General features: G+C 54.9%; 3 non-coding genes and 1 pseudogene across 3 annotated transcripts; all 4 read left to right on the forward strand.

Moving 5' to 3' along the window:
* Positions 1-4024: 4024 nt before the first annotated feature.
* LOC121681824 lies at positions 4025-4138 on the forward strand. The gene has a single exon (XR_006022306.1). It is a non-coding gene; the product is annotated as a U5 spliceosomal RNA (small nuclear RNA).
* A 6903-nt stretch (positions 4139-11041) lies between these two features.
* LOC121707760 lies at positions 11042-22240 on the forward strand (annotated as a pseudogene).
* Positions 13971-14160, forward strand: LOC121683729. Its single transcript, XR_006022886.1, has one exon. It is a non-coding gene; the product is annotated as a U2 spliceosomal RNA (small nuclear RNA).
* On the forward strand, positions 14506-14619 carry LOC121681874. The gene has a single exon (XR_006022334.1). It is a non-coding gene; the product is annotated as a U5 spliceosomal RNA (small nuclear RNA).
* Positions 22241-24225: the final 1985 nt, after the last annotated feature.

Raw genomic sequence — 24225 nt, forward strand, 5'->3', positions numbered from 1 at the left:
GCATTGCTAGGGGTAGATCAGGAGAAGGCATTTGATAGGGTGAGCCACGCCTTCCTGTTCTCAGTGTTGGGGAGGATGGGGTTCGGGGAGAACTTTCAGGGACTGATTAGGCTCCTCTATACGGGGGCGGTCAGCAGGGTGTCCGTCAATGGACACCTGTCGGCGCCTGTGCGGCAGGTAGGGGGGGTGCGGCAGGGTTGCCCACTGTCGCCACTCCTCTATGTTCTGGGGTTTGAGGCGTTGGCTGCTCGCCTGAGGCGGGAGCCACGGCTCAGGGGGTTGCACCTGCCGGGAGGAGGGGGGGAGCGCGTTAAGGTGTCCCTGTATGCGGACGACCTGACCGTGCTGTTGACTGATGACTGCGAAGGGGGGGTGGTGAGTGGGATATTCAGTCGGTACGGGGAGCTTTCCGGGGCAAGGGTGAACTACGGGAAGTCCTCGGTGTTTTATTGTGGGGCGTGGGGGGAAAGGAGGGCCCCTTTGGGGGGGTTCGGTGTCTGCACGGGGGGGATGAAGATCCTGGGGGTCCGGTTTTACCGGACGGGCAGTGCGGCGCTGAACTGGCAGGAGAAACTGCGAGACTTGGTGACCAGGCTGGCAAGGTGGAGGGGCAGGGCCCTGTCCCTCACCGGCAGGTGCCTGGTCATAAAGGCGGACGTTATGCCCGCTCTCAACTACCTCGGGTATGTCTTTCCCCCGCCGCCGAGGCAGGGGGTGGTGTTGGAGCGGGCGGTGTTCCGGTTCGTCTGGGGTGGGGGAATGGAGATGGTCCAGAGGGCGCGCATGATAGAGCCGGAGGGTAGGGGTGGACGGGGTCTCCCGAGTGCCCCCCTGAAGCTCCAGGCCCTGTCATTAGCTCTGCATGCGAAGCTGGTGCTGGGACTCTTGGAGCACCCGGCTGCGCGCTTTGCGCGATTTTGGTTGGGGCTGGAGTTTAGGGCACTTTTGGCTCTGTCATCCAGGACCCCGTGGGCATGGGAGAAGCCGCCACACTACCACCGGGTGGCGGGCCTCCTCAGGAGGGAGCCCTGGTTGTTGGACGCGGAGGTGGTGGTGGACCACCGGCGGGTCTATAGGGGGCTGGTGGAGAGGAGGGTGCCGCCTCCCGCCCCGGGGCCGTATGCGCTGGGGCAGGTGAGGTGGGACATCATCCACGCCAAGTACGTGGATGGGCAGGGGAGGGACATTGGGTGGTTGGGGGCTCTGGGGCGCCTGCCGGTGCGTGAGCGTATGTACCGGTTCGGTGTGGCCCGTACACCTCTGTGCCCCATGGGTTGTGGGGAAGAGGAGACGGGGAGGCATGCCCTGTGGGCGTGCCCTGAGGCTCAGAGGGTGTGGGTCCTTGTGGGGTCGCGCCTGCAGCACTGCCTCCAGGTGCGACCGACGGAGGGCGCGGTGATGCGGGGAATGGGGGTGTGTGGGCGTGACGGTGACCAACGGAGGGTGTTTTGGTTGGTGGCGGCGGAGGCGAAGAAGGCCCTGTGGCAGAGGAGGGCGGGGTGTGTACGGGGTAGGGACCCGGGGAGGGAGGGCGAGAGTAGTCGCCACAGGTTGATGGGGAGGTTGAGGTGGGTGGCCAGGCAGGAGGTGGCTATCTTGGGGAGTGAGGTGGTGAGAGGGCTTTGGTCTTCTTTCTTGGGGGAGAGGGTGGGGGTGGGGTGAGGGGTTTGGGGGGGGTTTCCTTTTTCCTTTTTTGACTTTTCTTTTTATGATTTCATGACATGGAGCATGGTATGTGTGGGAGGCTGGGGACTGTTTTGGATTGGGGGGATGGGGATGTTGTATGTTTATGGGTTTGGGAAAGGGGGGAAGGTCTGATTGGGGGGGTGGGGGGCGGGGTTTATATGTGTGTGGGAGCCCGAGGGGCCTTTTTATTTGACTGTTTATGCGTTTTGGTTGCCGTTTTTGGTGGTGGGTTTGTACTGTATTGTTACCTGTAATGTCTTGTTTTGGGTGTAATAAAAAGTTAAAAAACACAAAAAAAAACTGTTCTTATCCACGAGGACTACCCGAGGCAGCGATGGTGGACGTGACGAATGAGATGAAGGGGATACCAAGGAATGCGATTCGGTACCTGATCCCGGAGGCGAGGAGGACGGAGTTGGATCGGGCTGGGTTTGGAGAGGTCATCCTTAAGGGCGTGTTAGGACTATCGGGAGCGGACGTGCTGTGTCTGCAGGATTACCCGGCGTTGGGGCGACATGACGTGACCTTTAAGACGGAGGAGGACCTGCGCGTTGCATTAGGGAAGGGGAAAGGTGACGCACGGATTACTGGAATCAAGCGTGTGGTGTGGAGCACAGTCAACGTGGTGGTGGTGCAGGTATTTAACCCGCACGTGTTGGAGCTGGATGTGCGGGGGTTCCTGAGCCGGTACTGCAGCACGGTGTCACCAGGGGAGAAGGTCACGGACGTCAATGGATTTTGGACTGGAAAGTGGAGGTACAGTGTGCGGTTTCGTGTTTCTGGGGAGGGCCGGCAGCTGCGGCCTCCACATTTGTTTGCTCTGGGGACGGATCGTGGGAGGGTGTTTTTGCCGGACTTGCCGACTGTTTGTTGGGGATGTGGGGAAGAGGGACACTTGAGGAGTGAATGTGTTGCGCAGCGGTGTGTTCGTTGTGGGGTGGTGGGGCATGTGGTGAAGGACTGTGGGGAGAGAAGGGAGTGTTCACTGTGCGGGGCTAAGGATCACCTCTTTCTGAGGTGCCCTAAGAGACAGAGCTATGCGGGAGCGGTGGTGGGGAGATCTGGTGGTGGGGGGGTTTCTGTTTCCCCCGCAGGGGCTCCTTTGGTGACTGGTGTGCTGGAGCGGAGGTCGATGGGACCGGAGGCGGCGGGCACGAGTGGAGTAACGGGAGCTGCAGGATCTGCTGGTGGTGTGGGAGCTGGGCCGCATGGTGGCAGCCTGGTGGCTACGGCTACCGCTAGGCCGCATGGCAGCCAAGATGGCCGCCCAGAGGTCGGAGGGTCGGCGGGGTCGAAGGGCAGGCCGGGCGTGGCATTGGAGAGTGTCGGGGTGCTGAGCTGGGCGGAGGCAACGGCTTCCCAGGAAGAGGAGATGGCGGAGCTGGCGATGGTGTCTGGGAAGCGCCCCCTGGAGGGTGGAGGTCCGGAGAGTGCTCCTGTGCGGCGTCAGCGGCCGGGGGAGGGAGTGGCGGCCTGTGATCGCTCCCTGCCCCTGGTGGCTGAGTCGGGGACTACGGGCGAGTTGGTGGAACTGGAGTCGGAGGAGTTGGCGGATTCGGTGAAGTTGGTGACGGAGGTGCGGACTGCAGGTCGGGGGAGTCGCCCCCCCCCTGCCCAGCTTGCTGGGTGGGATGTGGATAGTTTGAAGCGGACTATGGGCATGGACTAGTGGGGAAGTGCATGTTGGGTTGTTTTGGGGGAGGATTAAAGATGGAGTTGAGGTTGGGGTGTGTGATGTTCTGCTGTGTTGACTTGGATTTATGTTTGTTTGTCTGGCCTTCGGGCCTTTTATTTTGGGGGGTCCCCCTAGGGGGGCCGGCCCTCGCCCGGGCTAGGTCCCGGTTGCTATTCTGGTTTTTGTATTTTTGTATTTTTGGTTTTCCTTTCTGGGAATTTTTTTGGGTGTCCATGGGGGACATATTTGTAAGGTGGCTTAATTTGGGTTATGCAATAAACGAATATAAAAAAAAAAAAAAAAAATTGCAGCGACTCCGGGAACGGTGCACATTCCTTTGACTGTGTAAGAAAAGAACCAACCCAGTGGAACTGACTGACTGACTGACTGACTGACTGACTGACTGACTGTGATGAAATCCTCCTTAGCAGACACAGCAGCAGGAGTCCTTGCCAGGTGTTTTGGCCAACCGCGCCACCTCCCTTTTCGGCCCCTTTTGGGTTTTCCCGCCCTTTTACTCTTTTTTTTTTTTTTTTTTAATAAAAATTTAAAGGGGATGTTGATACTGCCGTCTTGTTGCCACTGGGCAACGCCTTGGAGTCACCCTCATGTCCACGACCGGCGCCGTTCATGCTCTCCGTCCGTCGTGCCCTGTGGCAGCCATCGCTCGGGTTTCTCTTCATCTCGTACAAATCTTTCGCCTTTTACTAAAGATTTCCGTGGAGGGGATCTGCCCCGAGTTTACGGTATTTTTGGAAGCTCTGCTTCGGCGGAGCTGCACCTGCCTGTCCAAAGTCAAGCGTCGTGGTGTTTTGTTTTGCGCCGGCGGTGGTCCGCTTTTGCTGGCCCCGCCTCCCCCCGTAACCATATGAGCGCGGGGGGCGTCGCTAGAGGGGCCGCCGGACCCCGTGCAGTTGTGGGGTATCGCTTCTCGGCCTTTTGGCTAAGATCAAGTAAAATTGGATCAATGAGAAGAGAGACAGATCGAGACTCGTCGGCCCGTTGGGTGCGACTAAGGAATAGAGTTCGAGTGGAGTTGGCGGAGGATGCTGCAGTGGATGTAAGGAGTCGTTTTTCTGGTCGGTACGTGGCAGTGGAGGTATTGGAAGGAGCGTTGGGGCTGCACCCGGACCTGTTATATTGCTTTCAAGACTTTTCCAGCTCAGGATCCGTGGATATATCCTTTGGCGCGTTGCCGACGTGCCATCGTTTCCTGACGGTGTGGGCGGACAAAGCAGAGGACGAGAGGATTAAGGGGCTCCAGGTGCGGCCACTTTTCGCGCAGGACCGTTTGCCGCTGATTGTGCATATGTACAATCCCTGGGTGGCGGATCAGGACGTGGAAGTTTTCTTGCGGCGCTATTGCTCAGAGGTTGTTGGAGGGACTCGCCTACAGACGTTTGGGATGTGGAACGGCAAGCGGCGCTATTTAGTGAAGCTGCGGGTGGTGCCTGGGAGCATGGGTGAGTTAATGCACCCTCCGGGTTCTTTTTCTTTGGGCCCGGATAGGGGTTTTTTTGACTTACCCTGGGCAGGCTGAGTACTGCAGACGGTGTGGAGCGCGGGGGCATGCGAAACAGCAGTGTCCGGGTTTGCGCTGCCGGTTTTGTGGCAAAAATGGACATCAGGCGGCGGAGTGTCGGGAGCCCAAGCTCTGCTCGCTCTGTGGCTCGGCTTCCCACCTGTTTCGGGACTGTTCGTGGCGGCGACGCACTTATGCGGAGACAGTTGGTCGGCAGGCTGGTGAGGAGGAGCGGGAGGTGGTCGAACTGCGCGAGCAAGGAGAGGCTGGAGGGATGGAAGGGCCAGGAGCTAGCGACCCGTTGCTAGCCGAGGCGGCCATTGCGCTCTCCCGGGAACAAAGGAGGCCGCATGGTCGTGAGGATGAGGGGGGGCTCCCCCTGGTGGCGGTTCGTGATGGAGAGGTGCAGCTTTCGGGGACATCGATGGTGGCCCGGAGGGCGGAGTGGAGGGCGACAAGGCGTGGAGTTCCCTCCCGATGTCTGAGGTGGAGGAGATGCTGAGGAGATGCTGCCGGAGCCTGAGGTGCCGCAGAGGGGGGGAAAGCAGCCTGCAGAGTCGGGGAGTGATCGGGGAGGCCTGGTGAAGCTCCAGGTGCTCGGGAAGGCGGCGGAGAGGAGTGGAGGGCCGTTGTTGGACCGGACGACTCTGGAGGTGGAGGGGGCCATCTCATCACCGGCCCTTTTCAGCTCGTCGGGGGAAGGGTCCTCGGTGGCGGAGTCGGACGACGAGGACTCGGCGGAGGGGCTGGTGACTGTGTCCAGTGATAGCGGCCCGTCAGCGCTGGATAGCCAGAGTCCGAATGTGGTGCGGCAGTCTACGGTGGCGGTTCGGCCCATGTCCCGCCCGCCGGAAGCTGCTACCGCTGGACAGGACCGAGGTCGGCCGGGTGATGGACGGGACGGCAAGTCGTGAGTTTTTATGTTGAAAATGAACTTCTATGTAATAGATTGGACTTTGGCTGTGTGGGGTTGTGTTCATTATTGTTATCTGCTGTGTGTTTGGGGAGTTTTGCTTTCTTTTTTCTGGGGTTTGTTATGGGGGGGTTGACAGTGACAACTGTGAATGTGCGGGGTTTGGGGGATGCCCTGAAGAGGAGGGCTGTGTTTTCCTTTTTTAAGTCTGTTCCTGCTGAGGTTTTCTTTTTGCAGGAATGTCATTTGATGGATGGGGGGGATATTTCCAGGTTTGCTGGGGATTGGGAGGAGGGGGATTCTGCATGGGGAGTGGGATCTGTGAGGGAGGATGGGGTGGGAATTTTGTTCAGGCACTCAGTGACTGTGGAGTCCAGTGTATGTGTAGTGCCGGGGAGGGTACTGTCTGTTGATGGGTTATGGAGGGGAGTGCGGGTGAGGTGGGTGAACGTGTATGCACCTAGTGTCCGGGGTAGGAGGTTGGGTTTTTTTGAGGATCTAGCTCCTCTCTTGATGACCACTAGGGTGGTCATTTTTGGAGGGGACCTGAACGTGTCAGTAGATGCGAGGGGGGCGGGGTCGGGTGAGCTGGGGAAGCTCTGTGGGGATTTTGGGTTGAGGGATGCTTTTGTTCAGGTGGGGGGGGGTGGGCCGGGATATACCTGGACTAACTCTAGAGGGGCTCGGTCCCGTATCGACTATCTTTTTATTTCGGGGGGGGTGTCTTTGTCGGGGTGGTTCTCAGGTCCTATGTGGGGCTCGGACCATTATATGGTGAGGGTTCGGGTCGAGTTGGGAGGAGAGGGATGGGGGAGGCCTAGATGGCGGCTCTAGAACTCCCTTCTGGAGGATCTGGAGTTTGGTGACCGCTTTAGGTGGTTGTATGGTGGGTGGAGGCTCCTGCGGCCTTTGTATCCGGACTGGGGAAGTTGGTGGGAAAGTGTAAAGGGAAGGACGGGGAAATTTTGTAGGGAGTGGGTGAAAGAGCTGAATAGGAGTCGGAGGGCGGAGGTTGCTGGGTTGGCGGGTGAGCTGCAGGATTTGTGGGGGCAGGTCTTGAGGGGGGAGGTGGCCCCTGCGCAGGCGCATGGTCGGCTAGAGGAGCTGAAGGCGGGGCTTAAGGCCTTTTATGTGGCCCAGGCCGTGGGCCTGCAGGCCCGGGAGGGCGGTGAGAAGCCGTCGAGATACTTCTTTCAGCTGTTGAAGTCGAGGTAGAGGAGGGTGGACATGGTGGGGCTCCAAGGTGCTGATGGGTTGGAGGAGTCCACGGAGGCCATGTTGGGTATCGCGGCTTCGTGGTATGATGAGTTGTTTGGGGAGAGGGTGGGAGATCAGGGTTTAATTGATTTCTTTCTTGGGGGACTGGGGGAGCGTCTGGCTCCGGAGTTGAGGGAGCCTTTGGAGGCCCCTCTGGCCCTGGAGGAATTGAGGGCTGCTTTGGGGTCCATGAAAAAGGAGCGGTCGCCAGGACTGGATGGGCTCACGGCTGAATTTTATGTGAAATTTTGGCCTGAGTTGGGGGAAGACTTGAGGGAGGTGTTATTGGAGAGCTTGGCTAGGGGGAGTTTGCCGTTGTCCCTGAGGACGGGTCTAATTTCCCTCCTCTATAAGGAGGGTGACGGGACCTGCATGGGAAATTGGAGGCCCATCACTCTCTTGGCGGTGGAGTATAAAATGATGGCGAAGGCGCTGGCTATCCGGCTGAGGGGCGTGATGGGGGCGGTGGTACATGAGGACCAGACTTGTGGCGTGAGGGGGCGGTCGGGGGCCTTGACCCTGGCCTTGGTGAGGGACGTGCTCAGCTGGGCGGAGCAGAGGGGGTGCCCGCTACAGTCCTGAACCTTGACCAGGAAAAGGCCTTCGACCGGGTCAGCCATGCGTTTATGTTCCAGGTATTACAGAGGATGGGGTTCGGTCCAGGCTTTCGGGCCTGGATTGGCTTGGCGTACACGAATGTGGTGAGCCATGTAATGATCAGGGGGCTACAGTCGAGGGCAGTGGCACAGAGGGGGGGAGTACGGCAAGGTTGCCCTCTTTCCCCCCTGCTGTACGTGATGGTGCTGGAGCCGTTGTTGGCGGTGATTCGGGCGGAGGGTAGTGTAAGGGGGGGTTCATCTCCCAGGCGGGGGGGGGGGAGGTTTTAAAGGTGTCCGCTTATGCGGACGATATGACCCTCTTTCTGCCGTCCGAAGGTAGTTTTAGGGCGGTGGAGGGGATTTTGGATAACTTTGGAAAGGCTTCGGGATCCAGGATTAATCGGGCTAAGTCTTCTGTGCTATTCATTGGGAGGTGGGTGGACAAGGCACGGGTGGCGGGGGACTATAGGGTGGCGGAGGACGGAGTAAAGATTTTGGGGGTGTGGTTTGGGAGGGAAGAGTACGTTAGTTGGAATTGGGAGAGGAAATTAGACAAGATTGTGGGGAAGATGGTGGGGTGGGGGTCAAGGGGGCTCTCCTTGTCGGGGAGGGTATTGGCGGTCAAAATGGATGTGCTGCCAACCCTGAATTATTTAGCGTATGTGCTTCCGCTACCGTTCTACACGGGGCGGAGACTTGAGAGGGCAGTATTTAGGTTTGTGTGGGCGGGTCGGAGGGAGCTGGTGGCGAGGAGGGATATGTTTAAGAGTGTGGATCTGGGTGGCAGGGGGATGCCGTGTATCCCTCAGCGGGTCATGTCTCTTTTCATGGCCTTCCAGTGCACTTTGGCGTTAGGGTCGGTGAGCCACAAGGCGACAGTGTTTGCAAAATTTTGGTTCCGGTTTCCTCTGCGTAGCCTGGTGCCAATGGAGAGGGGCGTGCCGTGGTCTGTGGATCGGCCCTGGCATTAAACGCTTCTCGGCCTTTTGGCTAAGATCAGGTGTTGGTTTCGTGACGGAGAAGGCGATGACGATGGAAGATGCTATTGGGCCGGCCCCCGGGATGCGGCTGAGGAATACTGTCCGTTTGATTGTGGAGAACACGGTGGAGGCAAGGAGGAGGGTGAACGTTGTCTACGTGTGTGATGACATCATGAGGAACTTGTTCCAAGTGACAGGAGGAGACGTCTTCTGCCTGCAGGACAACTCCAACGCTGGATTTTTTGACATCTCTTTTCATGAGGGGCGGAGAAGTGCCAGGTTTCTCGAGGAGTTCATGGAGAGGAGGAGCCATCCGAGTCTGGTAGGCCTTCAGCTTTTTCCTTTGTTTGACGAGGAGAAGGTGCCTGTTACTGTGCACATGTTTAATCCCTGGGTGCATGAACTGGATATTAAGTTGTTTTTGGAGCGTTTCTGTACAAAAGTGGTGGTGGGGCCGAAAGTGTTGAATGTGAGGAAGATTTGGAACGGTAAGAGGCGGTTTTTTGTGACTTTTAAGAAGAATGCTGATGGTAGCAGAGTGCACCCGCCGAGTTCCTTTGTTATTGGGCCCGACCGGGGCTACCTGTTTTTTCCAGGCCAGCTTGTGACGTGCCATCGTTGCTCGGCCGTAGGCCACACGAAGGCTGACTGTGTTGGGTTGCTGTGTCGGAACTGCGGGGGGCCTGGGCATACTCCAGCTACATGCCCGGCCCCACGTACGTGCAGCACTTGTGGGGCTTCGGATCATCTCTTTCGTATGTGTCCAAAGCGTGGCCGGCTTTCCTTTGCTGATGCAGTGAAGCATGGTGCTGGCGGAGGATTGGGGCACCTGTGAGACAATCAGAGCTCCTCATTGACGTGGAAGGTGTGGGCGCCCCCCCGGCTGTGCAGGCGACTGACGGTACCGCGGATGGAGGGGAGCCGGATCTGCTGCAGAGTTTCCCGGAGGCGGGGTCTGAACTGGAGCTGGCGTGTGCACCAACAACTAAGGACCTGGCGACACCCCAGTCGGGAGAGCCCACTGGGCATTCCTGGGCGGAGGAGACTGAACTGGAGGAGAGGAAGTCGGGGATGAAGAGGCCGAGCGACTTGGGCCAGGGGGCAGGCGAGGAGGCCATGGCTGGAAAGAAGACCAGGGCGCAGGAGGGTCCGGGGACCACAGAGGAGGCGGCCGAGGAGAGCGACAGTGAACCCATGCTGCAGGGGGGGGTTAACTCGCCGGGGTCTGAGGGTCTGGGGTTTGTGGACAAGACGACGTCTGGGGAGGAGAGTGACGCCTCCACTGGGACCATGGTGGGGGAAGACACTTTAAGCCCCTTGTATGGTCCGGACGGGCAGCCAGAGCCGAGGACTGGTGCTGGTGCAGCGATGGCGGGCGAGAAGACGTCGGCGGAGGGACCGGGTCAGCAGCTCCGAGCCGGGACTAGAGAGGGGGAGGCTGTGTCTGGACTGGGGAGTGGGGAAGGGGGGCGGGAGAAGGATGGGAAGCCTCAGAGGTTGGTTAAGCTTGGTGGACGGTGACCGAGTGTCTGGGTTTTTCATTACAGTTTATAATGGTGGGTTTGCACGATGTATTGGTGGGATGCTCATTGAATGTGCAGGGGTTACAAAATGCTTTGCACAGGAAAGCTTGTTTTGAGGCCCTTAAGGCTGAACGTTTTCATTTTATGTTTCTGCAGGAATGCCATTTGCGGGATGTGGGGGATGTTACTGTGTTCTCTAGGGATTGGGATGTGGGGGACTCTGTTTGGGGGGTGGGGAGGGTCAATGTGGATGGGGTGGGGATCTTATTTAAAGGGGGACATTTCACTGTTGAGTCCAGTCTATGTGTTTTGCCTGGGAGAATTCTGTGTGTTGATTGTGTATGGGCAGGGGTGGGCTTGAGGCTTATTAATGTTTATGGGCCTTCACGGCGGGAGGAGAAGGCAGAATTTTTTGCTGCCCTGGAGCCACTCTTACACACGAGCAGGGGCATTGTGTTGGGTGGGGATTTTAATGTGTCGGTGGATAGGGGGAGGAGTGGGGAGGGGAGCCGTGAGCTCCTCGGGCTGATCAGTGGGTTCTCTTTGGTGGATGCTTTTAAGGTGGCGGGGGGTTGGGGGCCGGGGTATACTTGGTGTAATTCGCGGGGAATGGCTTCCAGGATAGACTATTTTCTGGTGAGTCGGTGGTTGGGGTGTGTGACCTTTGAGAACTGGCCGATGTGGCAATCTGACCACACGGCCATTCGGGTGGGTCTGAAGGGGGGGGGGACAGAAGTTGGGGAGGGGGCCCTGGCGGCTACCTGTGGAGTTTCTGCAGGATGAGGCCTTTTGTGCTAGGTTCCGGAGTGTCTATAGGGGGTGGAGGAATTTGAGGAGTCTTTATGATGACTGGGGATCCTGGTGGGAAGATGTTAAATTGAGGGTGATGGCTCTGGGGAAGGGTTGGCAGAGGGGCTTGGCGCGGGCCAGGCGTGAGGAGGCGCAGGCCTTGTCGGAACAGCTTCAGCGCATGTGGGGTGACTATGTGCGGGGTTCTGGTTTTGACTGGGGTGCGTATGAGGGTGTCAAGGCGCAGCTGAGGGGGCACTTTAAGGCACAGGCCAGGCACCGCAAGCTATTGGCAGGGGTCTGTAGGGCCTCGCTGGATGAGAAGCCCTCCAGGTGTTTTTTTCAGTCTGTGAGGCACCGGCAGGGTAGGGGGTACATGGAGGGGCTTAAAGTGGGGTCGGGGGTGGTGACTTCGGTGGATGAGATGAGGGCGGAGGTGGAGAGGTATTATGGGGACCTTTTCTCCGAGAGGGGGAGGGCGGCGCCGAGGGATTCCACCTTTTCTGAGTGCCTGAGTTGGGCGCTTTCTGGTGAGGAGCGGGAGCAGCTGGAGGCCCCGCTGGCAGTAGAGGAGTTCCGGTCGGGGGTGCGCTCCCTGAACAGGGGGGTGGTGCCGGGGTGTGACGGGCTCCCCTCGGAATTCTACCAGGTTTTCTGGGATTTGTTGGAGGGGGATTTGATGGAGGTGTTTTGGGAGCTAGTGCGTCTAGGATCATTGACAGCGTCGATGTTAACAGGAAGGGTCACACTACTGTATAAGAAGGGGGAGAGGTTGTCCATGGCGAACTGGCGGCCAATTACTCTCCTCAATACAGACTACAAGATCTTGGCCAAGGTAGTGGCGACGCGGTTGGGGGCGGTGATGCCGTCAGTGGTGCACCCTGACCAGACATGTGGGGTGCGTGGCCGGACGGCTAGCCTGAACCACGTCCTGATTAGGGACGTAATGGCCTGGGCGGGAGAGCGTGGCTTGCCTCTAGCTTTGCTGGGGGTCGACCAGGAAAAAGCGTTTGACCGGGTGAGCCACGCTTTCCTCTTCTCCATTATGGAGAAGATGAATTTTGGGGGCCGGTTCGTGGGGCTGGTCAGGCTGCTATACAACGGAGCTGTCAGCAGGGTGGCGGTCAACGGCCACCTTTCTGGCCCGGTGCGGCAGGCGGGTGGGGTTTGGCAGGGGTGCCCGTTGTCGCCGCTCCTCTACGTTCTGGCGTTAGAGGCGCTGGCGGCGCGCTTGAGGCAGGAGCCGCGCCTTAGTGGAGTTCATCTGCCAGGTGGGGGGGGGGAACGAGTGAAGGTGTCGGCGTATGCAGACGACCTGACCGTCCTCGTAACGGCTGACTGTGAGGTAGGGGTGGTGAAGGGCATTTTTAGGGAGTATGGGGAGCTTTCTGGGGCTAAGGTGAATGAGGGGAAGTCGTCGGTGATGTTTTGTGGTGCGTGGGCAGGGAGGAGGGTTCCGTTGGGGGGTTTTAATTTTTGCCCAGACGGGATGAGGATTCTAGGGGTGAATTTTTACAGGGCTGGGAGTGCGGGGTTGAACTGGCGAGAGAGGCTGAGGGCACTGACGACCCGGCTGGCGAGCTGGAGGGGGAGGGCCTTGTCCATCGCGGGTAGGTGCCTGGTGGTTAAGATGGACCTTATGCCAGCCCTAAACTACCTGGCATATGTCTTCCCCCCTCCGCCAAGGCAGGGGGTGGTGTTAGAGAGGACCCTTTTCCGTTTCATTTGGGGAGGTGGGATGGAGATGGTGAAACGAGCCAGAATGCTGCAGCCGGAGGGTAGTGGGGGGCGGGGCCTGCCGAGTGGCCCTCTCAAGCTGCTGTCCTTGACAGTGGCATTCCATGCAAGGCTGGTGCTGGGGGCTTTTGAGCACCCGGCGGCGTTTTTCGCCAGATTTTGGTTAGGGTTAGACTTCAGGTCCTTGTTGGCCCTGTCTGCCAAGACCCCCTGGGCATGGGAGAAGCCGCCCCACTACCACCGGGTGGTGAGCCTCCTAAGGGCAGAGCCCTGGCTGATGGATGGTGAGGTGGTGGTCGACCATCGACGGGTGTATAGGGGGCTGGTGGAGAGGAGGGTGCCTCAGCCCATTGACGGGTCGGGGGTGCAGAGGCGGGTGCAGTGGAGCATTATACACGCCAGGTATGTAGATGGGCAGGGGAGGGATATTGGGTGGTTGGGGGCGTTGGGTCGCCTGCCGGTGCGGGAGAGAACGTATCGTTTTGGGATGAGTCGTACGCCCCTGTGCCCTATGGGCTGTGGTGCAGAGGAGACGGTGGGGCATGCTCTGTGGGGGTGCCCTGAGGCCCAGAAGGTGTGGGATTGGGTGGGGTTGCGCCTGAGGCGATGCCTCCAGGTGAGCTTGACTGAGGACTTGGTGTTGAGGGGGGTGGGAGTGCAGGGGTATGGGGCGGATCAACAGAGGGTGCTGTGGCTAGTGGTGGCAGAGGCAAAGAAGGCCTTGTGGCTAAGGAGGGCGGGGTGCATCAGGGGGAGGGACCCGGTGAGGGAAGCAGAGAGGAGTGTCCACAGGTTGGAGGGGAGGTTGAGGTGGGTGGCAAGGGTGGAGGTGGCTATGTTGGGGCGGGATGGGGTGAGGGTTTTGTGGGATTCCATGGCGGGGGGGAGGGTGGGGGCAGGGGGGCAGTGAGGGATGGGGTTTCCTTTTTTGGTTTTGAGATGGGCGTTCTTATTGATGTATGATGTGATTTCTATAGTGATGTCTGTGTTGATTACAGGTGGCCCGAGGGGTCATTTTTGTTACTGCAACAGGGAAAAAAAAAAAAAAAAAAAAAGGGAAAATTGAAAATATTGATGTATGATGTGATTTCTGTAGTGATGTCTGTGTTGATTACAGGTGGCCCAAGGGGTCGTTTTTTTTTTTTTGCTGCAAAAGGAAAAATGTGTTATTGGGTGTGGGGGTAGGGTGAGAGTCACCACTTTATGATGCAATAAACAGTTGCCCAAGAGGCAGGTGATTTTGGTGGAGGATTTTGGTGATGTCACTGGTATTATGTAATGTTTGAGGTTTGACTTCATCTAATAAAAAAATAAAAAAATAAAAAATCTGTTCTTATCAGTTTAATATCTGATACGTCCTCTACCCGAGGACCATATATTAATCTGATTTTTGGAACAGGGAGACGGAAGAGGGGCTTGCTCCGTCCGCTCCACGCATCGACCCGGTATTGCAGCGACTCCGGGAACGGTGCACATTCCTTTGACTGTGTAAGAAAAGAACCAACCCAGTGGAACTGACTGACTGACTGACTGACTGACTGACTGACTGACTGACTGACTGTGATGAAATCCTCCTTAGCAGAGCAGACACAGCAGCAGGAGTCCTTGCCAGGTGTTTTGGCCAACCGTGCCACCTCCCTTTTCGGTCCCTTTTATGTTTTCCCGCCCTTTTACTCTTTTTTTTTTTTTTTTTTTTTTAAATTTAAATTTAAAGGGGATGTTGATACTGCCGTCTTGTTGCCACTGGGCAACGCCTTGGAGTCACCCTCATGTCCACGACCGGCGCCGTTCATGCTCTCCGTCCGGCGTGCCCTGTGGCAGCCATCGCTCGCGTTTCTCTTTATCTCGTACAAATCTTTCGCCTTTTACTAAAGATTTCCATGGAGGGGAACTGCCCCGAGTTTACGGTATTTTTGGAAGCTCTGCTTCGGCGGAGCTGTACCTGCCTGTCCAAAGTCAAGCGTCGTGGTGTTTTGTTTTGCGCCGCCGGTGGCGGCGGTCCACTTTTGCTGGCCCCGCATCCCCCCGTAACCATGTGAGCGCGGGGGGCGTCGCTAGAGAGGCCGCCGGACCCCGTGCAGTTGTGGGGTATCGCTTCTCGGCCTTTTGGCTAAGACAGCGGTCGACTCACGGTGAGAAGAAGGCGGTCCTTACCTTTTGGTGGTTTGGACACTCTCATCCGGGAGTTATATTGGTTTGTGTGTTTTTGTCTTAAATATTACTGTTTTTTCGTTTTGTTTTTTGTACTGTTTTGTGTATTTTGTCTCTTTTACAGGTCTAAGCAGCTGCCTTTTTCCTTTGGAGTTTCTCTTAAACATCAGGCCCAGGTAAGCGCTGTTTAGCTCCTTTTTACTGTGTGGTTTTTAGCTTGTTTTAGCCTAGCCTGTTAGCTTAGTTTTTTTTTGTTAATTATTTATTGTTTTAAGTATTTGTAGTTTTAGTGGTTTTAGTTTAGGTTTAGGCTGGTGGTGCCTCCACCATGTCGGCTGCTCGTGCTGGCATGAGGAGGCACCACAGCGTACGTTTTAATTTTGTTTCAAAAAATGGAAGGCTTATGGAGATGTCCAGATTGGACTTTTCAAGGAAGTGTGTCCAACAAATGCTTGGTTTTAATGCTACTGAATTGAATTGTTTGGTGACTCTGCCTGGGAACAAAGGGTTCGATGTTAGCTTTCGCTCGGCTTCACTGCTTAATAGTTTTTGGCAACGGTTTGTGACTTGTAAAGACCAGCTCTCCATGTTTGAAGTTGAGAAACTTTCGGACAATTCACAGAAAGTGGTGATTGTTAGAATGTTCAATGAAACTGTGACTGGGGAAGACATTAGCACATGGCTGGCTAGATTTTGCGCGGTTCGTAGCCCACCAGTTAAGGTTTTGGACGAGGACGGCATTTGGAACTGCTCGTGGAGAGTTCCCATTAAACAATGGGAAGACCCGAGCAGTTACCTAGGCCTCCGTCAGATTCCGTCTATGATTGTGTTGGGAGAGAACCGGGGCTACATCCACTACCAAGGGAGTCAATGTATGAAGTGTGAAGACTCTAGTGAGAGCTCAGAGCATTTTATCCCTGTTGAGCACTCTGAATGCAGATATATTTCTGCTGCAAGAGTGCTCCTTGCCTTTTTTAAAGAACTACAGCAAGTGGGAACAGATGTGGACCCCGGGACCCTCCATATGGAGCGGGTCCAATTTTAACAAAGTCGACGGGGTCGCCATTTTAATAAAAAATCCACACGTTCTGGTGAAGGGCAGCACGGTGGTGAGACCCGGGCGGGCCCTTTTAACCCACTTCACCGTTTTAGACAGGGATTTTAATGTTCTAAATGTTTATGATTTTAATGATAAACATGACCGACACGACCTTTTAATAGAATTGCAGCCCCACATGCTAGGGAGGGCTCCCCTAGTGGTCGGAGGGGATTTTAACTGTGTTTTAACCCTTTAGGCGCCAGAGGTTTTTTTCCGAAACGATAAATTGACATCTTCATTTCAAAAGGCTATATCTTAAAAGTGATAAGAGATAGAGACTTTCTGTAAATTAGAGAAATATTAAGGATGACCCAAAGTTTATGTAGAGATTAAATGTTTATATCTAATTTGCATATTATGACGTCATATGGTGGCGGCCATCTTGGATTATAGAATTTTCATGAAAAGTCGCATGTTTGAATGATAAAATGCACCACTTCTTTCCCCCCAAAATGTCCCTCACCTTCTGTATGCTATATTGCACAATACTGAATGCTCAGGTAAATAGTAAGCAGTGAACAAACTGTGTAAATCATTACTAATAAATGGCCGAAACAAACCAAATGCATGTAGCGGTAGACTGGCCTTTTGCTGTAGAGATTTTCCATTTACTACATACAGTAGGCACTCTGATTCCATGTATGGGGCACATATATATTATTCAGATGACACACAAACACAAGTAGACAAGACCTGTTTAGTTCAAAAGCTCATTTGCCACGGCAAGGCACAGATCAGGAGTGAGATGACGAGACAAGACAAGAGACAATGTTAGTATTTTTTTTCTTTTTGTTGTTTTTGTTGATGTTTTTTTTCTTAGCTGACAATGACACACATATCACAAGGACATGAACACACAAAAAGGAACACATAGTGTATGTCCTAAATGATCAGGGAAATAGATAGCAAATCAACAGTGTAAATCATTACTAATAAATGGCTGACATTGGCTGGCTGGCCTTTTGCTGTAGAGATAATGACTCCCTATCCCTATAGGGCCGGCATTCCCATCATCTTGTGATAGACTATGCATGACCTAGTGTGTGTGTGTGTGTGTGTGTGTGTGTGTGTGTGTGTGTGTGTGTGTGTGTGTGAGAGAGGGAGAGGGAGAGGGCGTGTCACCACCTCCACCATGCGAGAAGCATGGCCAGCTCTGCCTCGCGCGCGCCGAGTGGAGAGAATTTGCGCAGCTCGGACTAGGCCTACTGTCATTCTCATTGCGACTCCCCACACTGCCACTACGTTTCCCCCTAACTCTCCTATGAGCACTTCGACCTCGTCTAACATACCCAGTCGCATTAGACAAAGGCTCCACCACGTTACTGTCGCCGCGATTGTGGAGAGGCAAAAGACAGAAGCTAGCGCTATTAGGCTACCTCCAGCCTTGTTCGCCACACCACTAACACCCTGCTAACTTCCCGATGAACACTCCGAACCCGTGAAACATTATTCCCACCAGTGACATTGGGCAAACGATTCAACGTTTGTGCTTGGTGTAAGCTAAACTATGGAGTAAACTCTCACTTTGTCCAGCTGCATCATTGAAGGCCGGGACGCATCTGAAGCCTTACTAAACGAATCACCGTCATTTCCTGAAGGCAGATATTCCACTTCAGAATCAGGGTCCGCGAATAGAAGACCCAACACTTCATTTCAGGTAAACTTTTTTGATGCCATTAGACGATAATCTAATGCAAATACTCGCTAACGTTGACAATATCGCTCTGACCAAGTGGCTCACACGCACACTAGCTCCGGTATTGCACGCACTGATTCAATGCGCTGTAGCTCAAAAGTTTTGTTTAAACCATGACCTTTTTCGGACTCGGGGATGACGTATGACATGTCTGCCACCTAGTGGAGTGGATGTCGAACGAAATATGACACCCTATTTGACTAAATCGGCCGTTTTATTCAGTACCGCATCTTGTCGAGTAAACTCGACAGTGGCGCCTAGAGGGTTAAGCAGACAAGACAGAAAGAAGGTAGGGGGGGATTTTAAATTAGACAAAACATCCGGGGTTTTAAACAACATAATTAAAGATTTTAACTTAGTCGACTGTTACAGAAAAGTGCATCCACGGGAGGAGGGCTTCACCTGGCACAGTGGTGACGGCGCCCGAGCCTCCCGTATCGACTATGTTTTAACAAGAGATTGCCCGCCCACGGATGCTACATTGACCCCCCTCTTCTTTTCAGATCACTGCATGCTCTCCTGCACCCTCTCACTTCCTACAGGTGTGACTGTAGGTGGAGGGCTGTGGAGGCTGAACTGCTCCCTGTTACAAGATGAGGAGATAGCTAGAGAATACAGGGAGCAGTTCAGCCTCTCTGGCAGACCCTCCAAGACCTTTACGATTCACGAGCACACTGGTGGGAAAAGGTGAAGGGTAGGACCAAGACGTTTTATAAGATGAAAGGTAAGGATAAAAAAAGAGAGAGAGAGGAAGGGCATGTTGGGGCTGCAAAAGAGACTACAGAGATATTTTAACCTTTTAAACGAAGGATTGGATTTTAGTGAAGAAATAAAAAGAGTTAAAAATTAAATGTCAGTTTTAGCCGAACAACAAAGTAAGGGAACGATTTTAAGAAGCAAAGAAAAAGAAATGGAAGGTGAGAAATGTACAAGGTATTTTTTTAAGAAAATAATTTCCAGAGGGGGTGGGATAATGAAATTAAAAGAAGGGAGGGAAGAAACCTGCATAGAGGGAATTTTAAAAATGGAAGAATTTTATGGGGACCTCTATGCAGGAAAAAAACGTACATTCAGGAACAATGGAAGAGGTTTTAGAGTTCTTAAGTTCAACAGTTTTAAATCAGAAGTTTTTAACGGAAGATTTTACATTGGTAGAAATTTTAAAATGTCTTAAAGGTTTTAAAACAGGAAAGTGCCCGGGAGAGGACGGACTCCCCGTGGAATTTTATGTTACCTTTTATGACATTTTAGCCAATGACATGTTGACTGTTTTTAAAGAATTTGACGAACTCGACCGACTTCCAGACAGTTTTAGAATAGGGATAGTTTAATTACTGTACAAAAAAGGTGAAAGGACTGACATAAGAAACTGGAGACCAATTACCCTTTTAAATCTTGATTGTAAACTTTTTAGCAGACTTTTAGCTTTACGCATGTCGACTGTTTTAGAGGACGTGATCCACCCGGATCAAGTCTGTGCTGTACCTGGAAGGAGGATCATGGACAGCCTAGTGCTGGTCCGAGACGCCATCTGTTTTGCGAGAGACAGACATATTAGGCTTTTAGTACTAAATTTAGACTTTGAAAAAGCTTTTGATCGGGTCTCGCACCAGTACCTTTTAAAAGGTACTGCAAAAAATGGGGTTTCCAGGGAGGTTTTTAAAGTGGGTGGGATTGCTGTATACGGAAATATACAGCAGAATTCGTGTAAATGGGCACCTGACAAATGCGCTTAGTGTGCGCTCTGGCGACCGCCAGGGCTGTCCGTTATCCCCACTCCTGTTCGTTGCGTGCATCGAGCCGCTGGCACGGATCTTGAGAAGGGACAAATGGATCAAAGGACTTGACTTGCCAGGTGGACTGACCGCGACATGCACTCTTTACATGGACGACGTGACCCTTTTATTAAATGACGTTTTATCGGCCCAAAGAGCACTCGACTTGACTGACTGGTACGGAAGGTCCTTGGGCGCCAAGCTCAACAGGAGCAAGTCCGAGGCCCAGCTCTTTGGGCCGTGGGGTGACGTAAGACCAAATCTGGCAGTAAATTTTAAACAGACAGACATGAAAATTTTAGGCATCAAATTTGACAATGAGGGTGCTGGACGGGGCAACTGGACTGACGTGTTAGGGAAAGTCAGACAACGACTGGGGTTCTGGGGAATACGACAGATGACTTTTGAAGGTAAGGTTTTACATTTTAAAGCAGTCATCTTACCCCTGCTTTTATTATTGTGTTTTAGTCCCCCCAGGAGCTTTCTTTTAGGTGTAGAGAGAGCGGTGTTTTATTTCATGTGGGGGTCCAAGTGGGAAAGACTCAGAAGGGAGGTCCTGAAGAAAAGACACGAAAATGGAGGACCTGAAGAAAAGACACGAAAATGGAGGAAAGGGCCTCCCGGACCCCCACCTGTTTTTAGGAGCCCATTTCACCGCCCTCCACATCAAGTATGCGACGACCCCATCCGGAGACAGTAAGACAGCGGCCCTAGCCCGGTTCTGGATGGGGTCGTACCTGAGAAAGTTGAAAGTTTTAAAAACAGATCTTAAACGTCCAGTTGCTTTTAACCTGCCCCCACAATATGGTTTTATCAAAAAGTTTTTAACTAAGTTTGACTTAGAGGAGCAGGATGTCACTATTTTAACAAATGCAAAAAACCTTGTCTCTCTTGTGCAGGACCGGGAAGCAGTGAGCCCCGTTCCCGGCCTCACACTCAGTGAGGCCAAGCAGGCTTGGAGGAACGCTGCCCACCCCGCCCTCCAGAACAAGCTGAAGGATCTGGCGTGGATGGCGCTTCAATGAGGTCCTCCCGGTCAGAGCCGTGATGCACTCCCGGGGCATGGGGAAAATCAACACCTGCCCACGTCCAGGATGCGGCCAACCTGAGACCGTGCGGCACCTGCTCTGGGAGTGCGGCGTGGCGAGGGACCTGTGGGCCGATACCGGCCCCCTGCAATGCCCGAGCCTGCCAGCAGGGGAGGTCCCCCCAAGCTACCAACTAGTGGTCAGCGGGGTGGGCCAGGGCGCCACCACCATACCAGCCGCCGACTTCGCCGCGCTCTGGCTCACCCTAAACTGCATCAAAGCTGCACTGTGGACCTCCCGCAACCTGCTGGTGGGGAAGCGCGTGACGGTGCCCCTGCCAGTGTTACGGCGGCTGGCGACATCTACGCGGCAGGAGGCGCCGCGCGTCGCCATTCGGAGGAGGGGGCCGGGGTCACAAGCAGAGGGTTCCCGCCCCCCACGGCTGCTGGCTCCTGCCGACGCACCCCCACCACTACCATCACGGGATGGAGCAGCGGGCGGAGGGGAGGACCTCCACTGGGCGCATCTGCGCTTGCCTCGCTCTTCTGGAGAGCGGGGTGGAGCCTCTTGTTAGTGGCTCACCCCGGTCCGGCACAACAGAGACCTTTTAATTGACTCTTATTGCATTTTTATCACATTTGGAACTCTTTTAAAAGCATGGACTTTTAACATCCTTTTACATGCACATGCACTTTTAAACACACACATGGACTTTGCATACACAGACACAGTTTTAAACCAAAAATTGTTTTTATGAACATATGATTTTATGCCTGTAAAAATGTGCTGTGAAAAGAAAAGAAAATGTAAAGTATGAAATGAAAATGTGCCTATGAAGATGTAAAATGTCAAAAACTGAAAACCATGTGTAAATACTGTGAAAATGAAGGAGTCCATGAAATGTGAATCAAACAAAACAACATGTAATGTACATCATAAATGATTTAGTGACAATAAAAGTTTTCCAAAAGGAAAAGGAATCAGTTTAAATACTTAAACGGTTGGATCTACGAGGAGCGTGATGAGTCGGTCCCAGTGACGCGACTGCGAAATACAGTACGGGTGGGACTAGAGTCGGATGCTGGACTCGAGGATAAGAGGAGGTTTGGACGGGACTACGTGGTGGACCGGATACTAAAGGAGTGGCTGACGTTCACATCGGCGGAAGTCTACTGCCTACAGGATTTTCCAGGTGGAGGATTTTTGGATATTTCGTTTTACGGTCATGGTTCCTGTGTGTTTATGGAGTCGGAGTGGGAAAAGGCAAAGAAGCAAGGTGACGCTCGTTTGGCAGGATTGCGACTGGTAAGTCTCCACCTGTTGGAGTTTGTGCCACTAATTGTACATATCTACAATCCCTATGTGGAGGAGGGGGAGATCCTGGCTTTTTTGAGCCGCTATTGCGAGTCAGTCCGTGGTGGATTTAAATTAATGGAAAAACACGGCATTTGGACGGGGAGACGAAGGTTTGCTGTACGGCTGAGGAGAGATGCTGGGGTCCCCTCGTTTTCCATCGGCCCGCATCGGGGGCACCTCTCCTACCCAGGTCAGCCAGAGTACTGTCGCCGATGTGGAGGACTGGGCCACACAAAGCTCACGTGCGTGGGTGGAAGGTGCAGGCTGTGCTCTGGTGAGGGGCACGGCGCTGCGTCGCGTCTGGTGCCCAAGACCTGCTCTCTGTGCGGCAGTGCCTCGCATTTGTACAGGGCCTGCCCGACGAGAGCGCGGTCATATGCTGGGGCTGCTCGTGGAGATGGAGACTGGCAGAGAGGGCAGGAGGCGGCGGGAGTTGCGGATGGCCGGGCAGTGACTGAGAGAGGACGGGAGCAGGTGGCTGAAGTAGACGGCGTGACGGGGACAACACAAAAGGCTAACAGCGTGGCGGCTAGTGCTAGGCCGCATGGCAGCGGGGGTGCGGAGGCGCCTCCAGTGGTGACGGTGGGGACTGCCTCGGCTGACGGAGGAGCGGAGGGGCCCCCCTGGTGGATGCGGCGAGGAGTGGCCTGGTCGAGGAGGGGGAGGAGCGATCGTCTTCGGCTGGGGAGGTGGTGCTTCCCCCGGTGGTGAGCGGCGGTGGTGCTTCGGCGGGTGAGCAGCTGGCTGGTGATGGGGGGACTCCCCTGCCTCTGTCTGCGGGGGTGGAGGACGCCATGGCGCTGGCGACGCCGGATGCCTTTCCGGGCTCTGGGTCGGAGACGGAGCTGCTGGAGGGTGCTGCGGAGGCTCCTCTGCCCCTGTCTGCGGGGGTGGAGGACGCCATGGCATTGACAACGCCGGACGCCTTTCCGGGCTCAGGGTCGGACGACGAGGACTGGGCAAACTGTGTCTTCCGTGGGACTGAGGAGGAAGTACCTGCTTGGGCGTCGGGGCCGGTGAAGCGGCTCACGTCGCTGGACGGGAAGCAGAAACTGGGTCCTCCAGCTGGGGACCTGCTCGCCCAGCAGGTCATCGAGTCCACCGGGCTGGTGGTGGACCTTTCGTTGGCGAGGTCTGTGAGCGCCAGTCAGGTGGAGGACTCCCAGACTTGGCCTCTTGAGGCGAAGGTAAGCGTGCAGGACGAGGGGGTCTGGTGGTGGGCCGGCGGGATTTTGGAGATGTGGACTCTGAGACTTTGGACCTTCGGGGGAGCCCGGGGGAAGGGTCGTCTGGGGTGGGGGGGGGGTAAGGGGGGTAGGAGGGGGAAGGCACGGGTGGTGAGGGACCGGAGTCGGAGCCCGGGGGGTTTGACTGGGGAGGCGGGGCTGCCTGTGTTGCGGCAGGCAGTAGGCAAATTGACGAGGTTGAGTAAGGTGAAGGGGGGGAGGCAGTGAGTGGGTTTGTTTTGGTTTGTGGTTTGCTTTTTGTTTCATATGGGATTATGTTGATGGGGGGGGATGTCAGAATGTTGATTTTACTGTTTGTTCTCTGAATGCCAGGGGGCTGCAGAATGGGTTGCAGAGAAAGGCCTGTTTTGCCTCTCTTCGGACTGTTAAGTTTGATGTTATGTTTTTACAGGAATGTCATTTGCGGGATACGGGGGATGTTTCTGTGTTTACCAAAGACTGGGATGGGGGAGATTCTGTGTGGGGGGTGGGTGGTGTGACTGAGGGTGGGGTGGGTATTCTGTTCAGGGGGGGGGGGGGTTACTGTGGAGTCTTCTGTATGTGTGCTGCCTGGGCGGGTGTTGTGTGTTGATTGTGTGTGGGGTGGGGTGGGGATGAGGCTAGTAAATGTTTACGGACCTGCGAGGCGGGAGGACAGGGCGGATTTCCTGACTTCCCTGGAGCCTCTGTTGCATACGGGTAGGGGGGTGGTTTTGGGTGGGGATTTTAATATCTCTCTAGATAGAGGGAGGGTGGGGGAGGGGGCTCTGGAGCTTAATAGGCTGATGGCGGCGTATGGGCTGGTCGATGCCTTTAAGGCGGTGGGGGATGGTGGGCCAGGTTATACGTGGTGCAATTCTCGCGGCCTGCTGATTGGTGCGCAGTGGGGGTGTGCCTCCTTTTTTAGCGTACCGGCGTGGCAGTCAGATCACGTTGTGATAGGGGTGGTTCTGCGGGTGGGGGGCCGGGGTGTCGGGAGGGGACCTTGGAGGTTTCCGGTGGAGCTCCTGCAGGATGGGGGCTTTTGTGACAGGTTTCGGTGGATGTACAGGGGCTGGAGGAACCTGCGGGGGCTTTATGGGGAGTAGGGGGTGTGGTGGGAGGACGTCAAATGGAAGACGTCCTGCTTTGTGAAGGGGTGGCAGCGGGTCAGGGGACGGATCAGGCGGGAGAGGGTGCAGACTTTGTCGGCCCAACTACAGCAAATGTGGGG

This window comes from Alosa sapidissima, chromosome 1, assembly GCF_018492685.1.
Source record: "Alosa sapidissima isolate fAloSap1 chromosome 1, fAloSap1.pri, whole genome shotgun sequence".
NCBI classification, from domain to species: domain Eukaryota; kingdom Metazoa; phylum Chordata; class Actinopteri; order Clupeiformes; family Clupeidae; genus Alosa; species Alosa sapidissima.